This window comes from Podarcis filfolensis (assembly GCF_964270895.1).
Source record: "Podarcis filfolensis genome assembly, chromosome: 2".
Classification (NCBI taxonomy): Eukaryota; Metazoa; Chordata; class Lepidosauria; order Squamata; family Lacertidae; genus Podarcis; species Podarcis filfolensis.
In genome coordinates this window covers 41,255,008-41,265,898 of record NC_139605.1, presented here as the reverse complement: position 1 = coordinate 41,265,898, position 10,891 = coordinate 41,255,008, and the positions used below count along the sequence as shown (strand labels likewise).

General features: G+C 47.3%; 1 long non-coding RNA gene across 1 annotated transcript; it reads right to left on the bottom strand.

Moving 5' to 3' along the window:
- Positions 1 to 4,035: 4,035 nt before the first annotated feature.
- On the bottom strand, positions 4,036 to 10,104 carry LOC310757677. The gene is made up of 3 exons (XR_014545399.1): positions 9,389 to 10,104; positions 7,542 to 7,822; positions 4,036 to 4,922 (listed from the first exon to the last, which is right to left on the bottom strand). It is a non-coding gene; the product is annotated as an uncharacterized lncRNA (long non-coding RNA).
- Positions 10,105 to 10,891: the final 787 nt, after the last annotated feature.

The following is a 10,891-nucleotide window of genomic DNA, read 5'->3' as shown; positions in this document are numbered from 1 at the left end:
GGCCACATTAGCTCATGATTAAGGGCCACATGTTAAAGTAGGTGTGACCTTTTTTTAAAAAAAAAAGGGACATTTGGGGGGAAATTGGGTGAGGGTGTAGTACAAACCTTTTGGCATTACGGCAGGAGACTAGCAAGTGTGGTTGGTAATCATTTTTTAAAAAAATAATTAAAAATGGATGAATTTTTTTGGCCACAAGAAACCTTTTGGCACTACAGCAGGAGACTATTGAAGCAGTCAAAATTACTTTTATTTAATGACAAGTTGGAGGGTGCTGGGTTCAACCCATGGACCATGGGTAACTTCCCTCTTTCTGTGGGGCACCCCTCAGTAAAATATTCAGCCACCTGTTATGATCCTGCTGACCTTCCAGCTGAATCTGTAGGTCTCTGACTGCCTCAGATAATGTATTTAACCAGGACTGAGTTTTTAAAATGAGACCTGAGGCCTCCTTAACCATCCCTGATGTGAGAGAAAGAGTTTGCATGCAAATGCTTTCATAAACAGTTTCAAGGCATTAACCCAGTCCTCTTCATCAATCATTGAATTTGCTGAACCAATTCCTCTGCACCTGACAACTCAGCTTGGTCTTCTTTGCCATTTTTTCCTTCCTTTGCTCAGTGTGATTGCACCATTATTGCCTCGTCAGTTTTATCTGCAGCGTCAAATAAGACCTCTTTCCTGCATGGATGGGAAGCCAACTTACTTTTTTTTCTTCTTGCCATGTTTGAACCTTTTGTTGCAACCTCTCACTTCAGTTCCACTTTAGGAGCAAATATGAGTAATGATTTTAGCTCTCCTCTGATCCAGGAAGTCTTGGGAACTGGAGCAAAATAGGATTGTGTGTCCATCTTGGCTGCCGCCAAGCCACACACACACCCCAACTTACCCTAAAATCCAAGCCAGCGACTTCTGTTCGTAAATCTTGCCCATCTGTTTGACTTTGGAAATATAGGTTTCATACGCTTATAGCTGCTTCATTTTAGATGATCTAACTGAGTTGCCAGAAGGCAGCCAATTGCTAACTGGTGTCCAGTGACAGCAACTGGTAGCATTTTTCAGATAAGGAGATGCATGCCATTTTAAAGAAGTTGACTTGAACTACAGTCATACCTTGGGTTGAAGTTGATTCAGGTTGCGCTCCGCGGTGACCCGGAAGTAATGGAACGCATTACTTCCGGGTTTCGCCGCTCGCACATGCGCAGTCAAAATGACGTCATGCGCAGAAGCGGCAAATCGTGGCAGACGCGGATTGCGTGCACTTCAGGATGTGAACGGGGCTCCGGAATGGATCCCGTTCATATCCAGAGGTACCACTGTATTGCTATTTGTCTTCAGAACACAGTACAGAGGAAACATTTTATATTTGATTGCAGGAATGTAGCACACACAAAACACCCTGTTCAGCTTTAACCAGCCAAGGTTTGCATAATTTCCAACGCATACTAGCTTGAATTTTGTGGCCTTATACTGCTCACCAGCCTAATGCAAGTAACATTGCTTGAATTCACCAGCTAGCAACTGTGCATAAATCTGAGTTAGGGATGCAGAGGGGTTGCTACTGGGGACATGCTGACATAGAAATGCAGGCTTGCTTCCTTCTCTCAGTTTGCAATGGAATCTTGCCTGGAGCCCTATTGGGGGCTTGCATTTTGATCATCCCCTAGTGGATTGCTGAGTCACTGGGTCTCCAAGCACTTGCTCTTGCTGGTTCAAGAATTCAGCGCCCGGAGGAGACGAAACTTTAAACTGGCTGGCACACTGCTTCTGCTAAATGAGCCACCCAATTCAGCTCCTCCGTTCATTCAGGGACAGCTTTTATCTGAATGAATCTCAGATTTGGAAAAGAGCACGTTCAAACCCTTGCATAACTACTCTACCTTGCATACTTTTCTTCCCCTGCTTCTTGAAAAACATGAGGCCACCTGCTTTCTCCTGCACACCTTTTCTTTTCATGCCTCTTGTTTGGAACAGGGGACAAAAGAGGGGAAGAAATGCTCTATGGGACAGGAGGGGACTTTTTCACAAAAATTATAAATGGCTGCTTGAGTGACCTATTTGATCCCTCCTGCAGACAATGCGGGATTGTTCCTGCGATGAAATCTGTGAAGCTTTGAACCTAGGTAGTTTTCTACCATCAGGTGTTTTCTCCAAACAATGGCTTTCTAACAGTATATTAACACAAGCTAAACTGGTTCTTTGATCCAAACCTAGCAAGCCTCCCGCCATACTCTGAAAATTGTGCAGGTACATCAAGTGGTACCTTTTGGCCGATCCATTCATTGTATCCCTTCAGCTTCTTAGTTTGCTCCTCCTAACACACTTGTGTGCTTATGGCACTGTGGGAAAGAAGAGCCAGCCTGTTGTCCTCCAGATGGTGCTGAACTTCCTGAGCCCAGATAATTGGCCAGTTGTCTACTTTAGATGAGGCCGTACTCTCCTTGGAACAGCAGGTTCATAGTTTAGACGTACTCCTGGATCCGTCTTTGTTGCTGGAGGTCCAAGTGACCTCTGCCTAGGTGTCCCTTCTACTACCTTCAGCTGGTAAGACAGCTGCAGTCATTTCTGGACCATGATAGCCTTTCCACTGTCATCCATGCGCTGGTAACCTCCAGGCTGGATTACTGCAATGCGCTCTATGTGGAGCTGCCCTTGAAGTTGGTTCAGAAGCTGCAGCTGGTGCAAAATGTGGTGGCAAGATATCACTAATGTGTTATCCTGCTATTGAAAGAATGGCACTGGCTGACCTATCCCAGGATAGGTTCAATGTGCTGGTTTGGGGTATAAACTCCTATAAAGCTTAAGGCTGGGATGCCTAAAAGATCAAATCATCCCTTATATACCCAATTGATCACTATACTTTGTGGGTGAGGGTCTCCCGCAGACACCATTTTATCAGGAGGTCCATTCTGCACAAATTAGGCATTTAGTGTTGTGGTGTTTACCCTTTCAAACTCCCCTTGAATATTAGACAGATGCTGAAGACCTTCCTCTCCCAGCAAGCCTTTTAAGTTGAGATCTGCATCTGCACTGGGATTGTTATAAGCAGTTTTTAGAGTTTATCCCTTGCTTGCCACCCTGGTCTCCTTTGGGAGGAAGGGTGGGCTATAAATTTAACAGCAAGCAAATAAAATAAATAAAAACCTCCTCTTTAGAGCAGTCAAGAACACACAAGCTGGAAAACAGGAGATCAGGGCAAGCATTCCTCCAACTGCTTGCTGGGGGAACTCCCAATCCTGGGTTTAGCTCATTGTTTCGACTTGTTTTCAGGGTGAATGGTTTTAGAGGGGTTGTAATTGAAGTTCTTTCAGCTCCCAGGTCTACAATGGAAGTTGTAAGGTAGGATGTGCAGGGAGTCTTTCCCCTTTAGAACAAGCTGCTCCTTTGATATGTGAGAAGTACCTGCTTGGAATTCTCATCTCTTGCCAAGTGACACTCCATAGCAGCCAATTGTCTGTAATTGCCTCACCTAAATTAAATTACCACCCCCTCCCCACTTGGGAATGGCTGTTGATGCTCATCATAGCTACAAAGCACTGCTTGTCCTCAAGGAACCCTTCCACCACAAAGAGCTGCCTGAGATTAAACGAGAAGGGCTGTCGCTCAGCACCCTTCCGGCTGCATTGGATCTACTCCACTTGCCCGTATTCTTAATTTGATTGGTACAGGGGAGAGCTGCCCCTGCCTCAGATAGCAGGGGGTAGAATGCAACACAAACCTGAAACACATTAGCATGCGCACAGTGGCTCAGTGTGTATTGGCAGTGCCTGGCGAAATAATTGCGCCCTCTAAGTTTGTGGGCATCGTGCGGGTGGACAGGTGGACTTTGCTGCCTGTGTAGTTACTTATATTTGTGACATTGTGGGGGGCTGGACAAGGTTTCCCAACCTTGGGTCTCCAGCTGGTTTTGGACTACAATCCCCATCAATCCTGACCGCTGGTCCTGCTAGCTAGGGATCATGGGAGCTGTAGTCCAAAAACAGCTGGAGACCCAAGGTTGGGAAACCCTGGACTAGATGACCCTCAGACTCCCATCCAACTCTCTATGAACCAAGGGAAGGGCCTGTTCTGCAGCAGCACCTCAGCTATTGAATGTCCTGCCCCCTGAAATGTAACTGGCGCTGATGCCAATAAGCATCTATCTGGCAAGTATCTTTCTCTGAACCAAATCCCACACTGTCTTTGCTTGCTGTTCCCTTTGGCCACACCCACATTTAAAGCCACGCCACCTTAACAGTCATTGCTTTCCCTAAAGAATCTCAGGAACTGTAAAGGGTGCTGGGAACAGTGCCCTTGTGAGTGGTAAAGATCTGTTTTGTTTGTAAGTATGGGAAAGAATGTAGGAAATGGTGCCTATGAACCCCATTTCAGCAAGGATTCAGGAAACCGCTGCTTTAAATGTGTGGCATGGATGTGACTGTTACAAGTGGAAGATGATTTTGTAGCATCTGGTGTACACTAATATTCAGGATGAATCAAAAGCTTGAGGCCTTTTGCTATGTATCTATAGATCAATACCAATCACTCTGGTGCTCTCTTTCTCTTCCAACCTTTCCCCTTTTTGTTGGTACTAAAGCACTTACTACCACTAGCATTCTCCCCCTGCTCTGATCCGCAACATTAAGAAATGGCAGAAGAGGGAGCATCTGGGCTTCTTAATATCAAAATATTTCTCTGTCCTGGCAGGCAGGGTCATTGCTTCCTTTGTGTATGTAGACTCCAGATGTGCAGGGTTTGGCAGTGACATTTATTGGATGCAAACATTTCCCAGCATGACCTCGTGTGCAGTTGTGTCAGTGACCTCACAGTTAATGGCTGTGAGATCTGATCTAACCACTGTGCATTTGTAGCTTACGCTCCCAGACCTTTTCCTTGCTACGACCAGCACTTGGGCATTAATGGGAAAAGATCCTAAAACAGATCTGGGATGGGGGGGTGGGGGAGAGAAACAGAACGAGAAAGATGTTAATGAATACTTGGCAATGACAGGTGCCAGACCTTTTCAGCAGGCCTGGAAAACCCCAAGCAGTGCCCACCCCCTGGCTGTGCAACCAGATGTGCTGCCCTTGAAACAGCTGAGCTGGGTGGCACAGTTGCCTATTTGGGAGGAGATATGAGGTCATCTCGGATGGGGCTTTATATGGGAGGGGTTCCCATGGTGACAGACAGAGGTTCACCTTAGTAAGGGGTAGGGTGGGTAAATTTCTCATTTTTCCATCTTCTCTGGAGCAGGCATTCATCCAAAACACTGCAAAAATCAACAGAACCAGCCTTCAAGGGAAGAACACCCAGGGCAAGCTGCATCATGCCAGCTGCACAAAGAAATGCTCCCTGGTCCCAGCACAAGCGTATCGGTGCTGGGCTCCAGGGGCTGTGCACAGATTGTGTATCTCTCCCCCCCCCCCCCGGTTGCAAGCCTGATCCCTTGTAGAATAAACTGGGCTGGATTTGCAGGGAAGGCTCAGCTGCTGTTGGGCAGAGAGCTCTTCCATTAGAGGGCTGAAGTCAACAGGCTGCTTGCTGATGTGAAAAATGGTGATAGCAGCAGCGCTGCAAGTCAACTGGGCTTCTCACTGATGGGCACTGGGAAATGGCAGACTCCCATGACCTGCAAAGCAAACAATCAGTGTAAAAAATGTGGAGCCAGTGAAGGAGCTGTAATTTTGGCTGGGTGCTGTCGCCGTGCTGCAAAGGAGCATGTGCCAGTGATGTGCGAAAGGGCAGGATGCAGGAAATCTCTAGCAGAGAGAGAGTTCTTCTGCACGTTATAAGACTGTTTACAAAGGTTGCATGCCACTCCTAATCTCTGCCAAGCAGTAGCAAGATTCCAGGGGGTTCCAGGATTGCATTTCCATTGGCAAAATTGAGGGACAGTGGAGCCTAGTTTCTTTAAGAAATATGGTTTCTTGTACACATATTTACACCTGGAGTTTTCAGTGGAGGGGGTGTAGACCATTATGTTCCAAGAGTGTTTCTCCTTGCCACTCTCATAGCTTCAGCAAGCTTGGGTCTAGAGCAGCAGTAAGTCATAGCTCCTGATTTCTCGGTGCAGCCTCCTCCAGCCAGCCCTATGATGGCCTTCCCCACTTCCTCCTCCTTGTTCAAGAAACAGAGGCGAGAGGAGGCTGTGGTCTCTCCCACAGCAGAACACAAGCTTACCCCCTAAAGGAAGCTGATGCTATTCATCATGTATCTCCAAAAACAGTCTTCTCAAATGTATGCATGTATCATTAATTTTATATTTCACCTTCCCTGTAAGGAGATAACACTCCCCCTCCCCACTTTATCCAACGACCCTGTGATGCAGGGTAGGTTGAGAAAAAGTGACTGATCCCAAGCCATGCAGTGAGTTTCATGATTGGTAAGCCTCTCTAAACTAAATAGTACCAAAAGCTGCAACCTTTCCTCATAGGGGAGTTTGAGAACTCTCAAGGGGATGCCATCCAATTCCAGCAATTTGTCCATTTCTATTTTGCCTATTAGGCTGAGTGCCAGTGTGGTGTAGTAGTTAAGAGCGGTAGTCTCGTAATCTGGGGAACCGGGTTTGCGTCTCCGCTCCTCCACATGCAGCTGCTGGGTGACCTTGGGCCAGTCACACTTCTTTGAAGTCTCTCAGCCCCACTCACCTCACAGAGTGTTTGTTGTGGCGGAGGAAGGGAAAGGAGAATGTTAGCCGCTTTGAGACTTCTGAAGGGGAGTGAAAGGCGGGATATCAAATCCAAACTCTTCTCTTCTTCTTCTTTTTCCTCCAACTCCCATCCTACAAAGGTCAGTTCAGGCAGTGGAATCCACCCAGTGAAGAAAGATGCAAAGAATCCATTCTGCTGGTGTTAGAGCAGGGATGACTGTTAAATGGAATGCTCTCCCTCACCAGATGTGATCTTTACTGTGTTTATAGAGCACAAACCCAGATGGAGCATCTATAAAAGAGGATCGTGAGTGCAGGGAGAGGAAGAGGAGGAGGAAGAGGAAGAGAGGACCAGGTTTAGGGCCTAGTGATTTTTGGAGCCTTCCTTAAATCTGCTTTCCCACAGCAGGGCTGAGGACACAGAGGGCATGGGTGCTGGCTCCCGAAAAGCTATAAATATGCCTCTTAGCAGCTAGCCTCCAGTGAAAACATGGGGCTATGCCAGGGCTTGGTTGTGGCATCTGAAAAGCAGGCTGGTGTCATGGCACTAGGCATGAATAGCCAGGGGTTGTTTTGATCAAATAAGGCAATCGACTCACACAGAGCAGGACCCAGGGAAAAGCTCCAGATTCCCAGGCTCCTAACCAGTAAGTCATGATGGCTATGTTCTTCCTCCAGTGACAGAGGCAGCATATATTATTAATATGTCATATAATGCCAAGATGGTATCTTGCAGGTTCAACACAGGCACTGTGAGAACAGGGTGCTGAACCTGAAGGACCTTTGGCCTGATTGAGCTCTTCTTATGCAATTAAGTACATTGAAAAGGTCCATCTTCATCTCTCTCCCCGCTTCCACTTTGAATGCATCCCACTGTCTTCCTCCCAGAGTGCTCTTTCCTTCTTTCTCCCACCTCATCAAGTCCTCATTGCTTCACCCATTCTGTCTACTCTCTTTCCTCATTGCTCTCGCAACACATTGTGTATCTTCACCCATTCTGGAAGTGAAGCGTGGAGCTGCAGATAAATCAATGCTCACTTCACCAGTTCAAAAGCCTGCCAGTAGACGGCACATCAATGTGATTGAAGGTGCACTTCCCTGGTTAAAACATCTCCAACTTTCAAGAGGACCCACATGCATTCCTACAGTGGGTGTTCTTTTGGAGGGTGGGCGGAAGAACATGGTTTCCAAAGTCTGAGAACACACAAAAATAAAAATATAACGCTAACATTGTTGCACAAACCAACAGCCATTGCTTCAAACCTGGAAGGGCTGTGGCTGAGTGCATGGTTTGCACACCAAAGGAGAGACCTTCATCTGAAACCTTGGAGAGCTGCTGCCATTTGGTGTCAACAGTTCTGAGCTAGATAGACCTAGGGGCTGACTTGGTATAAGGCAGGTTCCTCTGTTTCCCTGGGTAAAAGGTGATCTTAGAACTTTTAATGTTAAGCTATAGGGAAACCTTGGTAGACTTGAGAAAATCCTAACCTGTCCCAGCCTGTACATCATGGCATGCAGCCTGCCTGCGTCTCCTTGCTACCAACTTCTATCCCATAATCCTATGGCAACAGAGATAGGAAGTATCACTCCTGATCCAATCCATCCATAAAATAACCCCATGTTACTGCACAAAACAGGAGTGTATGCACACAGACCTGGTGAATTCTCTTGTCTTTACAGTGGATTCCAAACCAGTCATGGGATTTCTACTCTGCCCAGGAAAAATGTGTGACTGGCTGCCCCAACCCACTTGCTTCTCAGATTGCCTGTTGTGAACCTGGGAAGGGTCGGCTGGAGACTCCAGAGAAGAAAAGGAACTTATGACCTTCCAGATGTTGCAGGACTACAGCTCCCCTCATCCCTGACCATTCACCATGAAGCTGGAGGCTGATGGGAGTTGGAGTCCAGCTACAGCTGGAGGACCACAGCAGGCTCTCCACCCCTGCTCAATGGATGGACGGACTCTCTGCTAGAGAAGCAGGATACAGGGGAAGGCAGAGCATGAAGCAGCCCATCCAGGAGTGTGTATGTGAGAGAGTGTCTCCACTCTGGGCAGTCCTATTCTGTTTGATTTTAGCTGTGGCTGGGTTTTTAGCATAACCATATGGCTAAGTGTTCCTGGAGGCAGTGGGAGGACGATTTGGCTTGCGCAGCATAAATATGAGCTGACCTGCTGTTCGTAACTTTTCAAAGGCAGAGAAGTCTGAAGCTGTCGGCAGCCAGATGCAGGGTCCCTCCCCCATCCCCTCTGTTCAAAGAGATCCCTGCAGAACTTTTGCCAAGGTTTAACCCACCAACCCCCTCAGCTAGATTCGTGTGCTGCAAAGGGAGAAACCCCCCTTCTTGGCTCACGCAGCCTAGCTGCTTTCTCCATTAAATGCACTTATGATACTCATTTTTTTTTTGTATATACAGCTGGCCAAGTGCAACATCCAGTTTGGCCTGCTTTAGCTACCGGTCTGCCTGAGGACAGGGTCTTCTTTGGCGCCGGAGACAGAGAGAGAGAGAGAGAGAGAGAGAGAGAGAGAGAGAGAGAGAGAGAGAGAGAGAGAACTCTGGATTGTGGGCATCTTTGAGGTTGAAAAGGAGAATGGAGCAATAGCTTGATGGGGGATGTCACCCTGGTGGTCAGAAAGCAAACGTGCACAAGTTCAACGGGTTGGTAAGCCCGCCTCTTGTTTGTTTCCTTCCCCTGCAGCACTTGGCACGATCCTCTTTGTTGCCGCCATCTGGATTTGCTTTACAAGATGTATGACTTACCTTTAATAGATAGCTCTGGCACAATGCATGAGGCTCGCTTGTCCTCTCTGCTTGCTGATGGTGATAATGCAGGCTAATGCATCCGGGGTGTTGACTGAAGAAGGTTTTTGTCAATGGGATGCCTGGGAATAGAATGACCATTGGATCCCATCTAGCAATGATGGGTGGAATTCAACACCACACTAAGCTGAAGTTCCTTAGCAGACTACAAGTGCTGCTAGCGAAATGGGTTGTGGAAGAGAAGGAGCTGGAAGTCAGCATGGCTCTCGTGGCTGGTTGCTGTAGCTCCGATACTTCCTGCTGCACAACAAGCGTCCTCTAATGCAACTGTTCCACTGGATTTTCATATTATTCTCAGCCTTCTGATAAGGCAAGAGTCCTTGCGTTTGGTGGTCAGAGCGGGTTGAATCTGGGGCACGATAATGGGTATAACTTACTAGCAAAACACAATGGAGTTCCATCACCCACATTCAGTCACTACAATGGGAGTTGGGGAAATAATGCCAGCTCCCGGGGCCTGCATGGGACATTTTGCTGCCAGAGGTGAAGCTGGAGCAACTGGCTGCTGAACCTTACGTCAACACTGGTGATGAGACAGTGGCCACATCCACACCATATATTTAAAGTGCATGGCCTTCCCAAAGAACCCGGAGAATGGTAGTTTGTTAAGGGAGCTGGGAATTGTAACTCTGGGAGGGGTACACTACTATTTGCAGGGTTCTTTGGGGGAGGCAGCCTGCTTTAAATATAAGGTGTGGATGTGAGCAGTTCTTTGGCAGTCACTCGTAGCCGAGTAAGATTGTCTTCCGTGAATACGGTCTTAATTGTGAGTCTGTAGGTGACTGTGGAGGCTAATTCTGGATCCACACACCCTTCCACAGTGGGGACATAGGTTTCTGGGCGGGAGTTGATCACAATGAGGATTTGCCAAGAGTACCTTCCTCTTAGCTTGTTTCTCCCTTTTGTCCTGAGTTTGTGCTTCTTTGAAGTCCATGACACCTTTGGTAAAGGCTGTTTTCCAACTGGAGCACTCGCAAGCCAGTGTTTCCCCGTTGTCGGTGTTTATACTACATTTTTAAAGATGTGCCTTAAAAGTGTCTTTAAACCTCTTTTGTTGTCCACCGGCATTACACTTCCCATTCTTAAGTTGGGAATGGAGTTGTATCCATCACTGCACTTGAGGGCAGCAGGTTGACCGAATGGTACACACAACTTAGTCCTCTGGACACCTGGACACTGCTACCTGCCCTCCAGCTTCGGTCCCCTGAGGCAGCTGTCTCCCTCTTGTCTAATGGAAGAGCCAGCTCTCATCTGTCTTGCATATCTTTAATTCTTTCACTGTGGTTTGTGAACCAGCTGTTTTCCTTTCCTTTGCACATGCTTATGCCTTGACCTTTGCAAAAGGTGCTGAATCGGAAAGCCGTTGATTACACTGAAGATGCAGCACTCCTTGAGCTCATGCCTTGCAAAAGTTTCAACATGCACTTAAGCTCTTTGTTCCAG